The 18,852-nt window shown below is 41.2% G+C and overlaps 2 long non-coding RNA genes across 2 annotated transcripts in view; one reads left to right on the top strand and one right to left on the bottom strand.

The window, feature by feature from the left end:
* Positions 1-1,724: 1,724 nt before the first annotated feature.
* Positions 1,725-7,393, bottom strand: LOC129136974 (uncharacterized). Its single transcript, XR_008538992.2, has 4 exons — positions 7,291-7,393; positions 6,985-7,144; positions 4,901-5,169; positions 1,725-2,141 (listed from the first exon to the last, which is right to left on the bottom strand). It is a non-coding gene; the product is annotated as an uncharacterized LOC129136974 (long non-coding RNA).
* LOC104002012 (uncharacterized) overlaps positions 4,960-18,852 on the top strand; it is a 171,519-nt gene continuing 157,626 nt past the window's right edge. The window contains exon 1 of the long non-coding RNA XR_010150910.1: positions 4,960-5,047. This is a non-coding gene — a long non-coding RNA (uncharacterized LOC104002012). The remainder of the gene's footprint in view (positions 5,048-18,852) is intronic.

The raw sequence follows: 18,852 nt of genomic DNA, 5'->3' as shown, positions 1-18,852 counted from the left end.
GCATGAGTATTTCTCTGTAGTTTTTTCCTACACCATTCCTGTGGTCTTGTCATGCCTCATCTTTGCCCCACCTCAGGAAAATGGGTATCCAAGTGGTGGGTCAGCAGAGCCGCTAGGTAGAGGATAAACGAGCAATAGCTGCTTTGAAGTGATTTGTATTGATGCCACAAAATCCCAGCCAAAATGTATTCCCAGGAAAGGAAGAGGGATTGCTGCTGAAACAAAATCAATTAAAATAAAATTTCCCCTTCCCTAGAGCAAGTGTGTGCACATTTCAACTGGTTTAGGGACTTTGCACTTGGACTTTTGTTGATTTGACTGACAGTTTTAACAGATGAGAATACACAGATGGCAGATTCACTCATGTGGGGGAACATTCTTTCCTAATTGAAACATTATGCCTCTCTTCACTAAACAATTAAGTAAGAAATTAGCATGTTTAGTCCATTAAAATGCCTTAACTTAATAGAGGATAAAGACACACAAGAAAAACTTGTAAAACTCAATATTCACACCTGCACATAAGACTAGAGTAAACCAAAACTATTCTACTTTAGTTTTAGAATCTTTTTGATGGCAAGCTTTTAAATGAAATTGCATTTTTTCCCCTCTGAACTTTGAGATTAATAGGTCTTATTTTTCACACATATGAAATTTTTAGCATTTTTTTTTTTTTTTTGGAAAATTCTATTCAGTTTTACTTGTGAAAACACATGCTCTGAAAATCCACCAGGGGGAGATTTTAACATTGAGAACTTTGATAGGGAAAGTTTCAGATTTTATACAGTTGTATGTCAGTTGACAGCTGGAACAACTTAAATTTTGAACTAAGCCTTGATTATAAGGTTTACATCTTGATAAAGCTACCCAAGATATTCCAGCTATATTAAAACCTGGACTGAGTGGCTAGGGAGAACTGATGAAATATTACTCAGGCTTGTCAGAGAATGCATGTGGAGGCTGTGTGTTTGGGGAAGGAGGGGGATTTGGGTGTGAACAGGATGAGACCTTGTGTCTCTAGGGGTTGAACCAGATGAAAGAGTAATCTCTGGCCATTGCCACTGTGTACACTGTTAGTAATTTCTGGTTTCCACTGATGCATAAAAGCTTGATTTGGTTCCTTGGGGAGGCTTTGAGTCTTAGAATACCACTGAAATTCTCTGTAACATGATGAAAGAAATGAAAAATATATATAAGGGATATTTTTTAGATGACTTGCCTTATTTGAGGAGGCATGGCACTTTTTCAGAAATCTTCAGATAACCACCACCACTGTGGTCCAAGCAATAACAACTTGATGTCATCGAAATTCCAATAAAATTTAAAATAGATAATCTCTATAAAGCATCCTGTGTTAGGATTTGACATGTGATGTCTTTTCCAAAGCTTGACTAACATGTTAACAAGGGAAGGTTTTTTTCTACTGTCAGCAAAACACCTGTAGTTTTGTAGAGTCTTTTCCCCTAAAACTGAGAAATAGGATAAAAGAGTCATTGGTGCTGATTCTAGCGCAACCACTCCCCTTTCAGCAACTTACTATTTTGAGAGGTGATTTTCTACATACAAATGATGTTGTCCTTTCTGCCAATAAGTGAATTTTTTCATCCTCTTGGGTCATATACTTATATCATTTTCCCCATATTGTATAGTATCCTTTAACATATTATGTAAGGATGTTTTTTTAATGCGCGTCCGTGTGAAGAGACCACCAAACAGGCTTTGCGTGAGCAAAAAAGCTTTTAATCACCTGGGTGCAGGCGGGCTGAGTCCGAAAAGAGAGTTAGCGAAGGGAGATAAGGGTGGGGCCATTTTATAGGATTTGGGTAGGTAAAGGAAAATTACAGTCAAAGGGGGTTTGTTCTCTGGTGGGCTGGAGTGGCGGTCGCAAGGTGCTCAGTGGGGGTGCTTTTTGAGCCAGGATGAGCCAGGAAAAGGACTTTCACAAGGTAATGTCATCACTTAAGGCAAGGACCGGCCATTTACACTTCTTTTGTGGTGGAATGTCATCAGTTAAGGTGGGGCAGGGCATATTCACTTCTTTTGTGATTCTTCAGTTACTTCAGTCCATCTGGGCATATACGTGCAAGTCACAGGGGATGCGATGGCTTGGCTTGGGCTCAGAGGCCTGACATTCCTGCCTTCTTATATTAATAAGAAAAATAAAACAAAATAGCGTTGAAGTGTTGGGGCGGCGAAAATTTTTGGGGGGTGGTATGGAGAGAGAATGGGCAATGTTTCTTAGGGCTGCTTCAAGCGGGATTAGGGGCGGCGTGGGAACCTAGAGTGGGAGAGATTAAGCTGAAGGGAGGTCTTGTGGTAAGGGGTGATATTGTGGGGATATTATAAGAAACATTTGTCGTATAGAATGATTGGTGATGGACTGCATACACTTTTGGATGAATTGGGAAACTAAATGGAATAACAAAAGGAGAAAAACAGGTATAAAAGGTCTAAGAATTGGGACGACTCAGGATATCTGATTAGAGAGTGCCTAAGGAGATTCAGCATAGTCCTGCCAGCAAAGATTATTTATTTATTTCAAGAGTTAAGAGTGGCAGTTTGGGGATAGCACCAGGAGATATCAGCTGTGATGGCTTGGAAAAACAGTGTAAACCGGCAGTGTAAACAAGAGCAGGGCATGTATGAGTAGTTGAGAACGGTGAATAGGAGTATGACTAGACAGAAGATAGCAGGGATGACAAGTTTTTTGGGGGCACAGTCTAAGTTGGTCTGGTGTCTGGAATGAGACTGGGGCCTAATAAAAAGGAGTGTCTATACAGGAGCTTAAATGGGCTGTACCCTGTAGCATTCCGAGGACAGGCCTGGATTCTGAGAAGGGAAAGTAGTAAAAGTATTGTCCAGTCCTTTTTAAGTTGGTGGCTGAGCTTGGTGAGGTGTGTTTTTAAAAGACCTTTAGTCCATTCTACTTTTCTTGAAGACGGAGGACCGTAAGGGATATAAAGATTTCACTGAATACTAAGAGCCTGAAAAACTGCTTGGCTCATTTGACTAATAAAAGCTCGTCTGTTATCAGACTGTATTGAGGTGGGAAGGCTAAACTGAGGAATTATGTCTGACAGAAGGGAAGAAATGACTGCGGTGGCCTTCTCAGACCCTGTAGGAAAGGCCTCTACCTATCCAGTGAAAGTATCTACCTAGACTAAGAGGTATTTTAGTTATCTGACTTAGGGCATGTTGAGTAAAGCTAATTTGCCAGTCCTGGGTGGGGCAAATCCTCGAGCTTGATGTGTAGGGAAGGGAAGGGGCCTGAATAATCCCTGAGGAGTAGTAGAATAGCAGATGGAACACTGAGAAGTTATTTCCTTGAGGATAGATTTCCACGATGGAAAGGAAATGAGAGGTTCTAAGAGGCGGGCTAGTGTCTTGTACTATAGCATAACCTGCCTTTGCTGGTGTGTGGCGATTAGGCCTGGTGGAACCGCCATCAATAAATCAAGCGTGATCAGGGTGAGGAACAGGAAAGAAGGAAATTTGGGGAAATGGTGTGAATGTCAGGTGGATCAGAGGGATACAGTCATGGGGGTCAGGTGTGGTATCAGGAATAATGTGGGAGGCCGGACTGAAGTCCGGGCCAGGAACAACGGTAATTGTGGGAGACTCAACAAAGAGTGAGTATAGCTGAAGGAGCCGGGAAGCAGAAAGTATATGCGTCAGGTATGAGGAAGAAGATAGATTTTGGAAGTTATGAGAACTGTAGAGAGTGAGTTGAGCATAGTTTGTGATTTTGAGGGCCTCTAAAAGTATTAAAGCAGCGGCAGCTGCTGCACGCAGACATGAGGGCTATGCTAAAACAGTAAGGTCAAGTTGTTTGGACAGAAAGGCTACAGGGTGCGGTCCTGGCTCTTGTGTAAGAATTCTGACCGCACTAACCATGCCTAGGAAGGAAAGGAGTTGTTTTGTAGAAGGTGTTGGGGTTTGAGAGATCAGTCGGACACGATTGGCAGGGAGAGCACGTGTGTTTTTATGAGAATTATGCCGAGATAGGTAACAGATGAGGAAGAAATTTGGGCTTGATTGAAGTAATGGGGGCTGTCTGTGAAGCTTTGCGGCAGTACAGCCTAGGTAATTTGCTGAGCTTGATGGGTGTCAGGGTCAGGCCAAGTGAAAGCGAAGAGAGGCTGGGATTAAGGGTAAAAAGGAATAGTAAAGAAAGCATGTTTGAGATCTAGAACAGAATAATGGGTTGTAGAGGCAGGTATTGAGGATAGGAGAGTATATGGGTTTGGCACCACGAGGTGGATAGGCAAAACAATTTGGTTGATAAGGCGCAGATCCTGAACTAACTTGTAAGGCTTGTCTGGTTTTAGGACAGGTAAAATGGGGGAATTGTAAGGAGAGTTTATAGGCTTTAAAAGGCCATGCTGTAGCAGGTGAGTGATAACAGGCTTTAATCTTTTTAAAGCGTGCTGCGGGATGGGATATTGGCGTTGAGTGGGGTAAGGGTGATTAGGCTTTAATGAGATGGTAAGGGGTGCATGATCGGTCGCCAAGGAGGGAGTAGAGGTATCTTATACTTGTGGGTTAAGGTGGGGGGATACAAGAGGAGGACACAAAGGAGGCTTTGGATTGGGAAGAAGGGTGGCAATGAGATATAGCTGTAGTCCAGGAATAATCAGGGAAGCAGATAATTTAGTTAAAGTGTCTCAGCCTAATAAGGGAACTGGCAGGTGGGGATAACTAAAAAGGAGTGCTTAAAAGAGTATTGTCTAAGTTGGCACCAGAGTTGGGGAGTTTTAAGAGGTTTAGAAGCCTGGCCGTCAATATCTACAACAGTTATGGAGGCAAGGGAAACAGGCCCTTGAAAAGAAGGTAATGTGGAGTGGGGAGCCTCCGTATTGATTAAGAAGGGGATGGGCTTACTTTCCACTGTGAGAGTTACCTGAAGCTCGGCGTCTGTGATGGTCTAGGGGGCTTCCGAGGCGATCGGGCAGTGTCAGTCTTCAGCCGCTAAGCCGAGAAGATCTGGGAAGGAGTCAGTCAGAGAGCCTTGGGCCAGAGTTCCAGGGGCTCTGGGAGTGGTTGCCAGGTGAGTTGAACAGTCTGATTTTCAGTGGGGTCCCACACAGATGGGACGTGGCTTAGGAGGAATCCCGGGCTGCGGGCATTCCTTCGCCCAGTGGCCAGATTTCCAGCATGTGTAGCAAGCTCCTGTGGGAGGAGGTTCTGGAGGAATGCCTGGCCGCTGTAATTCAGGCGTTTGGAAGTTCTTGTGTGCTGGAGATGTGGCTGGGGTTTGTCTCACAGTGAAGTCAAGGAATTGCAACTTTTTTCTATTATTGTACACCTTGAAGGTGAGGTTAATTAAATCCTGTTGTGGGGTTTGAGGGCTGGAATTTAATTTTTGGAGTTTTATTCAATATCAGGAGCAGATTGGGTAATAAAATGTATTTTGAGAATAAGACGGCCTTTTGACCTTTTAGGGTCTAGGGCTGTAAAGTGTCTCAGGGTTGCTGCCAAACAAGTCGTGAACTGGGCTGGATTTTTATATTTGATGAAAAAGAGCCTTAAAACGCTATCTGATTTGGGATAAAGAAAAAGGAGCATTAACCTTGACTATGCCTTTAGCTCCAGCCACCTTTTTAAGAGTAAATTGCTGGGCAGGAGGGGGAGGGCTAGTCATGGAACAAAACTGTAAGCCGGACCAGGTGTGAGGAGGGGAGGTGATAAAAAGATTATAGGGTGGAGGAGCAGAGGCTGAGGAAGAATTGGGACCTAGCTCGGCCTGGTGAGGAGCAGCCTGGGGAGGAAGGGAGAGGTCATATGGGTCTGTAGAAAAGGAAGATTAGAAAGACTCAGCAACGCTTGGGGTTGGTACTGAGGGGACAGGTGGGAGGGAAAGAAGGAAGATTTGGGACGAGTTGCACTGGGCACAGAGACTAGGAAGGGACTGATGTATAAAAGAATGCCTGGACGTCAGGCACCTAAGACTGTTTGCCTATTTTACGACAAGAATTATTTAGATCTTGCAGGATGGAAAAATTCAAAGTGCCATTTTCTGGCTATTTGGAACTACTGTCGAGTTTGTATTGAGGTCAAGCGGCATTGCAGAAGAAAATAAGGCATTTAGGTTTTAGGACAGGTGTGAGTTGAAGAGGTTTTAAGTTTTTGAGAACACAGGCCAAGGGAGTAGAAGGAGGAATGGAGGGTGGAAGATTGCCCATAGTGAAGGAAGCAAGCCTAGAGAAAAGAAAGAGTAGAGAAATGGAGGGAAGGGGTTCAGGGGTTCTTACCTTCCAGAAAAGTGGGAAAAGGGGTTGGGGCACAGAGATAAGAGGTCAGGGTGCAGAAATAAGGGATGGGGCGCAGAAATAACAGGTCAGGGCATGGAAATAAGGGATTAGGGTGCAGAGATATAAGAGGTTGGGGCGTGGAAATAAGGGATTGGGGCACAGAGATACAAGGTTGGGGTGTGGAAATAAGGGATTGGGGTGCAGAGATAAGAGGTTGGGACACGGAAATAAGGGATTGGGCACAGAGATAAGAGGTTGGGGCGTGGAAATAAGGGATTGGGGGTTCTTGCCCTGTAGAAAAGCGGGACTTGCCACTCAGGGTGAAGGAGAAGGGGTTGAGGGGTACTTGCCCCTTCCCCAGAAAAGCAGAGAAGAGGGAGAGAAGGGGTTGGGGTACTTGCGCCTTCCCCAGAAAAGTGGGACTTGCCGCTAAGGGTGAAGGACAAAGGCAGGCGTCCCTGCGTGGTCTGACACCTTTGAAACATGGGTGAATAATCAGAAAGGCATCCCTGTAAGGATTAAACACCAAGGGAAGGCTGCCTTCCCAGTCCATGACGGGCGCCGGAGTTTTGGGTCCACGGATAAAACGTGTCTCCTTTGTCTCTACCAGAAAATGAAAGGAATTGAAATTAAGAGAAGGGAGAGATTGAAGTGTGGCGCCAAGATTGAAAGGAGAAAGAGGTTGAGGGATAGTGAGGGAGGTTGGAGAAGAGAATAAAAAGAGGCCGCTTACCGGATTTGAAATTGGTGAGATGTTTCTTGGGCTGGTTGGTCTGAGGACCTGAGGTCGTAGGTGGCTCTTTCTCACGGAGCAAAGAACAGGAGGACAGGGGATTGATCTCCCAAGGGAGGTCCCCCGATCCGAGTCACGGCACCAAATTTCATGCGCGTCCCTGTGAAGAGACCACCAAACAGGCTTTGTGTGAGCAATAAAGCTTTTAATCACCGGGGTGCAGGAGGGCTGAGTCCCAAAAGTGTCAGTGAAGGGAGATAAGGGTGGGGCCGTTTTATAGGATTTGGGTAGGTAAAGGAAAATTACAGTCAAAGGGGGTTTGTTCTCTGGCAGGCAGGAGTGGGGGTCACAAGGTGCTCAGTGGGGGTGCTTTTTGAGCCAGGATGAGCCAGGAAAAGGATTTTCACAAGGTAATGTCATCACTTAAGGCAAGGACCGGCCATTTACACTTCTTTTGTGGTGGAATGTCATCAGTTAAGGTGGGGCAGGGCATATTCACTTCCTTTGTGATTCTTCAGTTACTTCAGGCCATCTGGGCATATACGTGCAAGTCACAGGGGATGCGATGGCTTGGCTTGGGCTCAGAGGCCTGACAGTTTTCTTTTGAGATTCAAACTAATTTTTCCATCTTTTATTTTCCCTTTTCTTCCTCCCTTGCTCATGTAGACAACTGATTATTCCTTGCCTCTGTGAGGTGTGCGGTTGACTTCCTGGCTTTTTTTGTGTATAGGCTGTGAACCCAAAAGTATCTGAGACAGATCTCAGTTAACTTAGAAAGTTTATTTTGCCCAAGACAGCCTCAGGAGGTCCTGGCAACATATGTCCAAGGTTGTAGTCAGGGTACAGCTTTCTTTTATACATTTTAGGAAGACATAATACATCAATCAATACATGTAACATTTACATTGGTTCAGTCTGGAAGAGTGGGACAACTTGAAGCAGGGGGCTCCCAGGTCATAGGTAGATTTAAAAAATTTCTGATTGGCAATTGGTTGAAAGGGTTGTTATCAATAGAAAGGAATGTCTGAGTTACAATAAAGGGGCTGTTGATACCATGGTTTTATTATGTAGATGAAACCCCCAGGTAGCAGGCTTCCCAGAGAATGGATTGTAAATGTTTCTTATCAGACTTAAGGCCTGTATTTATGTTAATGTTGGTTAGTTCTTCCAGAATTCCAAAAGGGCGAAAGGTATAATGAGGCATGTTCAACTCTCCACTTCACATCATGTCCTGAACTAGTTTTTCAGGTTAACTTTGGAATGCTCTTGGCTGAGAGAAGGGGTCCATGCAGATGATTGGGGGACCTTAAAATTTTATTTTTGGGTTATAAGCCTAAGCCCACTGAGAGAGTATGGTTTGAGAAGAAATATTTAACTCAGAATGAAAAGAAATCCCTGGAGATATTATGGGATTGGGGCAAGGGAGAAGTTGGGGGGTCCCAAGGAGAGAGGGCATCTGTGCATTTTTTCCCTGCCAGAACTCTTAGAATATGGAAGAATATTGAAATTAATGGCCAGGGAGCCTTGATTTTAGGCTGAGAGTACCCAGTCTCTTGGTGGAAACCAGCAGAGAGGCGGTCCATGACAGCTGTCATATAGATGATACAGCTGTAATAAATGCAGACAAATAACCAATGTCCAGAAGAGTCTCTAGACACTTTGGTACTGGGTAAGAAATAAATACCCTTGAAGATTGGAGAAAACAACTCTGGAGAAAATGGAGCCCTAGGAGAGAATTTCTCCCTAACTTCAGAAAATTCATACCTTCAATGCAAGCATCAGTTCTTCCAAAAAGCTCCATATTCTACCACACTTGTTCTTCTGGCCCCAGGATTCTCAAACCTCAGCCCCTTCATGACTTCAGCATTCCCTCTGCTGACTATGCCTAGGATTCATGGCTTCGGATACTTTCTTGCTAGTGCCCTCAGCTTCCTCACTTCCTTGTCCAGCAAAATCCCCATAACAAACCAATCTACCACCACATTCTCCATTTGTAAACCCAAGCTGCTGACTGGCAGCTAGAGAAAGTTCACAACTGCATGGGATTGCTGCTACCGCAAGTCATTGTTCCTCATCTTAAATTGGGTCCATGACCTTGCCTGACCAGCCTTTGATCTGTCCCTACACAGTTATCTTTATTCCCCACAACTGCTACTTCAAATGAGTGCTACTCTTTTCAAGTACCCTACTTCATTCCAGCTCTTTCCTTAACTCACAGTGGTCAGGCATCTGATCTTGCTTCACAGAAAAAAGAGTTCATTGATGAAGCAGAAATTTCCTCATTTTGATTCCCTGTACTCCTTAAATTTTTTAGGATCCTAACTCTCTTTCCCATCTTCCCTCTCATCTTTATAGAAAACTATTCCTTTTTAAGGTGAATTGTCTCATACTTTGCCTTGAATCTGTTAACTTCCAAACTTCTCAGGGGACTTTGTTCCCAAAGGCCCTTCCTTTTACTTTCTCTGCAATTGACTTTCCCTTTCCTTTTTTTTTTTTTTCCTATTTTCTTTTTCTTTTTTTTTTTTTTTAAGACAGACTCTCGCTCTGTCACCCAGGCTGGAGTGCAGTGGCACCATCTTGGCTCAATGCAAACTCTGCCTCCCGGGTACAAGTGATTCTCCTACCTCAGCCTCCCAAGTAGCTGGGATTACAGGTGTGCACCACTATGCCCAGCTAATTTTTTTAATTTTTAGTAGAAACAGTGTTTCACCATGTTTGCCAGGCTGGTGTCAAACTCCTGACCTCTAGTGATCTGCCTGCCTCAGCCTCCCAAAGTGCTAGGAATACAGGCGTGAGCTGCTGCGATGGCCTGACTTTCCCTTTCCACTCATTCTCTCTTCTTAGCAACAGCAAGTAACTCATGAGTTTTCAGTTACTGATCTTATCTATTTGGCACAATAGTGAGAACTTTATATCATCTTCTTTACTTTTTAAAAGAATATGATGCAGAACCACTACTATACCCATTTGGCAGACAAAGAAACAATTATAGAAAGATTTGTTGTTGTTGTTGTTGTTGTTGTTGTTGTTGTTGTTAACTTGACCAAGATCTCACAGCTAGTAAATGCCAGATTTCAGTTCACTTGTCTAGGTTTCATTAGGTGCAATGTACAATTACATACTAACACACTCAAGTGTGTGTGTGTGTGTATGACTTTTTCAATGTTTTCCTTTTCATCTTTTTTAAAAACTCTTTATTGATCCTATGTGTTCTTTATTTACCACTATATTTCCTTCTTTCCATTCAGGGCCAATTGTCTGGAAAGATCAGTTAACACTTACTATCTCACTTTTTAATCATAAAACTACTCTTGCTAAGGGCATTCTGTTCCCTTTGTTGCCACATATGGTGAAAGCATTTCAGAACTTATGTTATCTACTTTTAATTATCATTTTAAATGTTGAAACACTCTCTCTCTCCTTCTTAATGATCTTATCTACTGTTGTTTCCTTGACATTCTCTTACCTAATTTTCCTCTTACCCCTCAGTGTTGATGCCCCAGAGGTCAACCCTCACTTTGGCCCCTCTCCAGGTGAAATCTCATGCATTATCATAGGTGCGGCTCTACCTTTAGGCTGATGACTCATGTTCCTGTCCCAGGCCTCTCCTGAGTGCCAGCTGCATACAGGATGCCTACACTTAGATGATGTAAATTAACCCCAATTCAACATTTTGAAGACGGCATCACCATATTCTTCTCAAATCATCTTCTTATTAACTATTAATTTATTCAATTACTATTGATTATTTAGTATATATCAGACAGTGTTCTAGGATCAAAGCAGTGAATGAAAAAGACCAAAAAAAAAAAAAAATCTGCCTTATGGAATTTACATTCTAGTGGGAAATGTTGTCTATTTCTATTAGTCAGGGTTTCGTTAGAGAAATAGAACCTCTATAAATACAATGGACAAAAAACTTATTGCAGGAATAATACATTACACAATTGTGGGAGAAGCTGAGAATATCCAGGTCAGAAAGAGGAAGCTGGAGTTTCAGAGAAAAGTAAAAAGCAAGCCTCCTAAAATAGCCTATCCAGCTGCCAGAGTGGGAATGTAAGGAGAGCTGGTAGAAATGTGTAGGGACAGCTCTTGCCTCATTTCTCCCTGTGTCTAGCCGCCAGAATCTTCAGAAAATAATGGCTGCTACTTCACTTCCACACACTTTAGCCTGAGAACATACAGAAAGTGTCCCGGCTTATTAAATTGACACAGTATGAAACCACCACCCTCTCATAAATAACATGTAGTGAATTTTGTCATTGGTATTTTAAATCTAGTCTGGAAATCTTTGTCTTTTATCATATGAGGAAGAGGAGAAGATGAGATATCGAGGATAAAAATCTTAAAAGAGGATGTGTTTTCCCATAAAGATGGAGGAATAAAGAGGTAAGAGTAGCAGCTGGAGGAGCCCTGAAAGAATGAGATGTGCTTGAGAGAGATGCAGCGTCCTCAGCATGGAGCCACATTTCAGTTATGACAAGGGGAATGGGATGAACAGTGTCCCCCAGAAATTCATGTATATCCAGAACCTCAGAATGTGACCTTATTTGAAAATATGGTCTTTGGAGATTTAATTAGCTAAGGATCTCAAGACAAAATCCACCAGAATTTAGGGAGGACTCTAAGTCCAATGACTAGTATACTCAGAGGAAAAGGAGAGGACACAGGGAGACATGCAGCCCAGAAGACCATGTGAAGATAGGGGCAGAGATTGGAATTACACTGTCACAAATCAAGGGCTACCAGGAGCCACCCAGCAGAGACTGGAAGAGGCAAAGAAGCCTTCAGAAAGAGAATGGCCCTGAAACACCTTGAGCTCAGACTTCTGGCTTCCAGACTGTGAATGAAGAAATTTCTGTGGTTTTTAACCATGTTGCTTGTGGTATTTTTTTTATAGCAGTCATAGGAAATGAATACAAGTAAGAACATTCTGCAAACATATTGCATCCTTGTGATGAGGGTGAGGTTTTTTGTTTTGTTTGTTTTTTTAAAAATTGCATTTTTCTCTATTTTATATAAAATACCTGCTTATGCCATTTTTAAAAAATCCACTTTCTCCTTAGACTAGCCAGAGTGTATTCTGTTGTCCACACTCAGACTGGCAATACAGAAAAGGTACCAAGTGAATAGGGGAGGGTGAGAAGGGAGAGTCTGCAAGAGGCTGTTTAATTCTTTAAATTCTTGCCATGCTAATTAAATAATGTTAGACTATGAGCTTAAAATCTACCTACTCTATCTTACTTATGCTGACATTTTCTTCCACTGTACTAAAATAACTCTACATCTTAAATTCACTGATTGCATATGCTCTGTGTAGATTAGAGAAGAAATGTCACAGAGGAAAGATAAACAGGAAAGGCCAAACAAACCAAGTGTGTCACCTCTGGAAAGGCAGTATTTCTCAGGCTCATTTATTTTCTGGGCTTTGCCAAATGACAGGGAACCAGGAGAGGCACAGAAGTATAGAACCTTAGAAAGAGAGCTGTTTTAAACCATTTAGTCCCGTCACCAAATGATTATTTGATCTTCTCTACAACATCCCTGGAAATATGTGTCCAAACTCTCCCTGAGCCTCTCTAGTGACAAAGGACTCATTACCTCCTGAAGCAGACATTGCATTTTAGGTACTCTACTTGAGAGGAAAATTCTACAGCTGACTTGAAATCCAGTACTTTTGATAACTTCTGAATGCTGCAATCTGAGGCCACTAAGAACTACATTTGTCTTCTTAAATGATACCAATTCTCACACTTGAATCCAGCTATCATGTCCATCCATGTCTTCTTCTTCTCAGACTTAAGGCTTCATTTCCTTTGGCTAACATGATTTCATTTATTTCCTTCACTTTCAGGTTCCTCTCCTCTGGCTGTGCTCCAATTAGTGGGACTAAATATTGTGTTAAAGCTGAAGGTCACACACTTATCTTTCCTCCATTTGTCTTAGTGACTTCTTGCAGGATTTTGTGTGTTCCACTGCCAGACATCAATGAAAGGTTCCATCAATACTTCGTCCTTTGTGCCTTCATAGCCTTGGTCTAGTTTGTATCATATTGTGCTCCAACACATACTTAAGTTTCTGTTCCATCCCCCAATTGGACAGTGATCTGAGGATAGGAATGATGTCTTTCTATCTTTGAATTCCAAGCAACAAGCACCTCTCTGTGCACATAGCAGGGTTTAATTTGAAACTATGTTAAAATATAACCATCAAAATGAATGGATCACAAAAGTTTTCCCAGGAGAGGTCCTATGACCCTGGATATATCCCACAAACTGATTAAGAAGCCAAAAATAATGCAGGGAATAAAACTGAAACTTTGGTGTGTTATGCAGTCAAGTAACCTTAAAGAATTCCATAAAAATATTATTAGAGAAAATAGGCTTTAGGGCTATAGAAGGATCAGCTCAGGACAGAGGGATCCTGGATTGGATAGGGGTCTAGATTGGTGCAGATTGAGTTCTGGGCTTTTCTTCAGGATGGCACTTTTCTAACAAAAGTTACATATCCATGAGACAGGTAAGGCAATTAGTTACCAGGCCAGGTGGTAACTTTGAGGAGTGAAGGTGATCTAGAGCTTGGGGACGCAGATGATTGCAACAATGAAAGGTAGTGGGTGGTGGAAAGTGATAGCATGAGATTAGAAATGGAAGATTTTCTTAAAACAGCTAAGAGAATGGTCCAGAATGGAAATGAGGAAAATGGAGAACACCTATCCCACCTCTGCATCCAGAGGCCTGAGGAATGTGGGAAAGAAACAGTCACTATTTGAGAGGGCTCCCAGGGAAGAAGTGTTTTTAGGAAAAAGCCAGGATTAAGTCATAGTTAGAAGACATTGAAGATACAGGTGATGTGATGTATGAGGGAGCACAGTCCACAAGACCATTCTCACTTCTGAAACCAAATGCAAGTTTGGGGAGGTCCCCCAAACACACTCAGTTTCAATAATTCACTAGAAGTATACATAGAACTTACTAAAAGCTGTATAATCACAGTCATTGTTTGTTACTCTAGTTTGTATTCTAGCAAAAGAATACAGATTAAAATTAGCCAAGAAAAGAAGTACCCAGGGCAAAGTCTAGGAAAGTGCCAAACCCAGAGCTTCTAGTTGTCCTTCACCTATTGAATCATGAACAGCATTACTTTCCCAGGATTGATGTCTGGTGATATGCTGAGTATTGCCAGCCAGGAAGCTCATGGGTGTCTTGGTGTTCAGAGTTTTCGTTGGAGTTCCATCATGTAAGCACAATTGATTGCCCACATGTTAGATCTCCATTTCCAGCCCCTCAAGAGATCTAGCTTACACTATGTGACCCAAAACCCCCTCTCTAAATCACATGGTTATTTATCTATCTTATCCAAGGCCAGCAGGCAAACAAAGACAACCCTATCAGGCATGACATTCCAAGGGTTTACAGACTGCCTCCAGAAGCCAAGGGCAAAAGCCAGCTCTCTCTTTCCTTAGGCAAGGCTACATTTTTTAGTACATAGGGGATTGTAATGATGATTGACTTTTCACATTGCATTGTAAGTATCTGTTCATGTGTGCATCTCCTACAGTGATGGTGAGATCCTTGAGGTCAGAGTCCATGCAACATGCAATGTCTGCATACTGGATGGGCAAAATGGTAAATGAATCTGCTTGGTGTGGTTTTGCACAATATAGTAGCTTCAAAAGCCTTGGTCTGGGAAATGGGGCTTTACTTGTTCTTTCTTGAGGAACATAAATGAGTCTCTCAACTTCTATTGTTTCTACAATAAGCAAAGGTTTTTATTTTATCAGTGGGAAAGTTCCTAGAAAAATATTGCTCTGAAGAATTCCTCTTCAATGCCTTGTGTAATGATATAGTTTGGATGTTTTGTCTCCTCCAAATCTCATGTTGAAATGTGATGCCCAGTGTTGGAGGTGCAGGTTGGTGGGATGTGTTTGGGTCATGGGGGCAGATCCCTCAAGAATGGCTTGATGTCTTCCCAATGGTAATGAGTGAGCTCTTGCTCTGTTAATTTATGAAACAGCTGGTTGTTTAGAGCAGCCTGGCACCTCCTCCTCTCTCTCTTGCTTCCTTTCTCAACATGTGACATGCCTGCTCTGCTGTCACCTTCTACAATGACTGTAAGCTTCCTGAGGCATCTCCAAAAGCTGAGCAGATGTTGCTGCTGTGCTTGTACAGCCTGCAGAACTGCAAGCCAAATAAACTTCATTTCTTTATAAATTACCCAGTCTTGGGCATTCCTTTATAGCAATGCAAAATGGACTCACACAGGTGACAAATGCATTTGAGGGTTTATTGGACTGCAGAAAGACACAGGTCTCTAAAGCGAGGGCTTCTTGCCTAAAACAATGTATATCGTTATATATATTGAACTGTAAAACATTTCATGGCTTAACAGGCTTCTGATTTACCTCAGCACAAAGGAAAATTAAAAGTGCTCTCAAAGGCAAATGCCATCTTATTTGTCTGACCAACAGACTTACTCTAACTACTCATCTCTCTCATTACCACTGCAAAAATGAGAGACTAGCTGAAAATGGAAACATGAAAGAATGTGAATAAAAGGCCAGAATTAAATAGAAATATCAGAACTTCTTTTGATGTTACAAGTCCCCAGGCTTGAATTATGTCAATAAGCAAAGCACTTCAGAAGGTGAATCTTGCTGTTATTAAAAATAGCTAAAGAATAGGGCCAGGCGTGGTGGCTCATGTCTGTAATCACAGCACTTTGGGAGGCTGAGGCAAGCAGATCACGAGGTCAGGAGATCGAGACCATCCTGGCTAGCATGGTGAATCCTCGTCTTTACTAAAAATACAAAAAATATCCAGGCATAGTGGCATGTGCCTGTAATCCCAGCTACTCGGGAGGCTGAGGCAGGAGAATTGCTTGAACCCAGGAGGCGGAGGTTGCAGTGAGCTGAGATTGTGCCACTGCACTCCAGCCTGAGCAACAGAGCGAGACTCTGACTCAAAAAAAAAAAAGAAAAGAAAAGAAAAATAACTAAAGAATATAACCATTATGCAACCAAAGTATGCAATATTTCAAGCTTTTAGAAAAAAACATTATTGAAGGAGAAATGCTCACCCTTACCCTAATTCCTCTAAAAATAGTGTTAAATCTATATGGCCACCTACAACATACTATTCAGTCTATTACTCAGTCTATATAAAGTCATTGTTTTAGTCTTCGTCCCTGAGACCTTGGTATAAAGATGAAACAAATAGTTTGTCAATGTTTTTTTTTTTTTTTTCTCCAAAGAAAAGGCTCATTTGGCTCTCATTCTAAGTTGTTTTGGACATGGTTTTAACTCTCAGGAAGCAAACAGAAGGGCAATTAGTGGAGATAATTAAGAATACTGCAACATTCTTTTTTTTTAGTGGGAGTAGGCCACACAATTTGCGGCCAGAAACCCACATCAACTATTTCTTGAAAAAGTACTACAATGATGGCATTTGTTTCAACTTGATCATTCAGTGAAGCCATCTCACTTAACCTGCCAGAGTGTGTCTTCAAGACAATCTTGAGGTGGTTTTGTTAGGTCTGAGATGTGATCCTTACTGAAGCACTAGTATTATTGATTTTTAGTCATTTCTCTAGGAGCTATGCATTCTTAATTCATTATTGTGTTCGTAGAACTACTATTGTCCCACCTGGTGTAATATGTGAGACTCTTACCAGGGTGCAATTCTATTTACTCCACGATTCCTAATGCAGTTGTTACCATTGGTTTTGTTACTTCATACATTATAAATCTGACCAAATAAAAGATTTCATTTTTATTTTAAGCAGTTAGTAATCTTTTAAAGAAATTAAGAGGAAAGAGATAATCATTTATATTCATCCACATATTTACCATTTTTGGTGCTTTTCATTTCTTCTTGTTGATTCATGGTTCCACATGGAATCATTTCCATTAGCCTTAGTATTTCTTGTTGTGCAGGTGTGCTGGAGATGGATTTTCTGTTTTCTCTAATCTGCAGATGTCTTTAATTTACCTTCATTGTGGAGGATATTTTTCACTGTGTATAAAATTCTGGAAAATGCTTTCTCTTTCCTTTTAGCTCTTTGAAGACATCATTTCATATTCTTCGGGCCTGCATTTTTCTTCTATTTTTGAATTAGATTCTGAATTTATTTTTTAGATTTTTTTAATTGGTATATATGCTATACATATTTTGGGGTACATGTGATATTCCAATACCTGTATACATTGTGCAATGATTAAATCAGGGTAATTGGGATATCCATCACCTCAAACATTTATCTTTTCTTTTTGTTGGGAACATTATAATTTTTCTCTTCTAGTTATTTTGAAATATACAATAAATAATTGTTAACTATAATTTCTCTACTATACTGTCAAACACTAGAACTTATGCTTTCTATCTAACTATATTGGCCTGCATTTTTCTGATGAGAATTCAGCCATTACTTGTACCTTTGTATGTAATGTGTATTTTTAATGACTACTTATGTATGTTTTCTCTTTATCTTTTGTTATCTGCAATTTGATTATGTTGTTCCTAGGTGTAGTTAGCCTTATGTTTATCCTGCTTGAAGTTTCCTGTATTTTTTGGATCTATAGCTTAATGTTTTCACTAGATTTTAGAAACAGATGGTTGTTGTTCATTTTTTTTTTTTCTGCTTCATTAACTTTATCCTTTTTCTTATGGACCTCCTGTTGCAAATTGGTCAGATAGCTTGCTATTGCTCCTACAAGTCCCTAAGACTCTAGTAAGATTTTTATTTTATTTATTATTATTATCTTTTGCTGTTTTTCAGACTGGATAATTTTTTATTGATCTGTCATCAAGTTCATTGGCCTATCTGTTACAGTCTCCAATCTGCTCTTAAGCCAATCAATACATTTTTTATTTGAGATTGTATTAGTTCATTTGCTTGCTGTTGATAAAGACATACCTGAAACTGGGAATAAAGGAGGTTTAATTGGACTTATAGTTCCACCTGGCTGGGGAGGCCTCAGAATCATGGCGAGAGGCAAAAGGCACTTCTTACATGGTGGTGGCAAGAGAAAAATGGGGAAGAAACAAAAGCGGAAACCCCTGATAAACCCATCAAATCTCATGAGACTTATTCACTATCATGAGAATAGCACGGGAAAGACCAGCCTCTATGATTCAATTACCTCCCCCTGGGTCCCTCCCACAACACATGGGAATTCTGGGAGATATAATTGAAGTCGAGATTTGGGTGGGGACACACGCAAACCATATCAGAGATATATGCTTAACACGTTCTAGAAATTGAATACTTTAGAGTTTCCATTTCTCTGGAGACATTTCTTATCTGTTTGTTCTTTAGGCCCACATTTTTTGATGTGTCTTTGTACATTTTTATAGCCCTTCAAAGTTCTTGTCTGCTAATTCCAAACTGCAAATCATTTGGAATTCTGTTTCTATTGGCAGCATTTTTCTCAATTTTAGTACACATTTTCCAGCGGCTCACAAATTTATATTTTTTCAAATCTTATGCTGGACATTGTGGTGATTATTTTGTCTTCATTATGTAGTCTATTTTTTACTAAAAAAGATATTTAATTTTGTTAGGTTGTTAGTAGTAAATCCTTTTGTTTATTTCATGCTTGGTTTTGTTGTTGTTGTTGTTGTTGTTATTTTAGAGCTGCTCTATTTTTTCCTTAGTCTTACGGCATATTCCTACTTTAAAGTGGTTCTTATTCCTTAGACATGTCCTTTCTGGAGTCCAAACTAAATGACTGAAGTACACAGTGAGGGTGGAATAGTGGCCAAACATCTCTCAGCATTGGAAGACCCATTGCATCTCTCTTGTGGGACAGCTCTGAGCCCCTCAACCTCCACCCTCTGTTAGACCTTGTGGTATCTCTTTCTACATATC

This window comes from Pan troglodytes, chromosome 15, assembly GCF_028858775.2.
Source record: "Pan troglodytes isolate AG18354 chromosome 15, NHGRI_mPanTro3-v2.0_pri, whole genome shotgun sequence".
Lineage (NCBI taxonomy): Eukaryota > Metazoa > Chordata > Mammalia > Primates > Hominidae > Pan > Pan troglodytes.
This window is presented reverse-complemented; position numbering and strand designations above follow the sequence as displayed.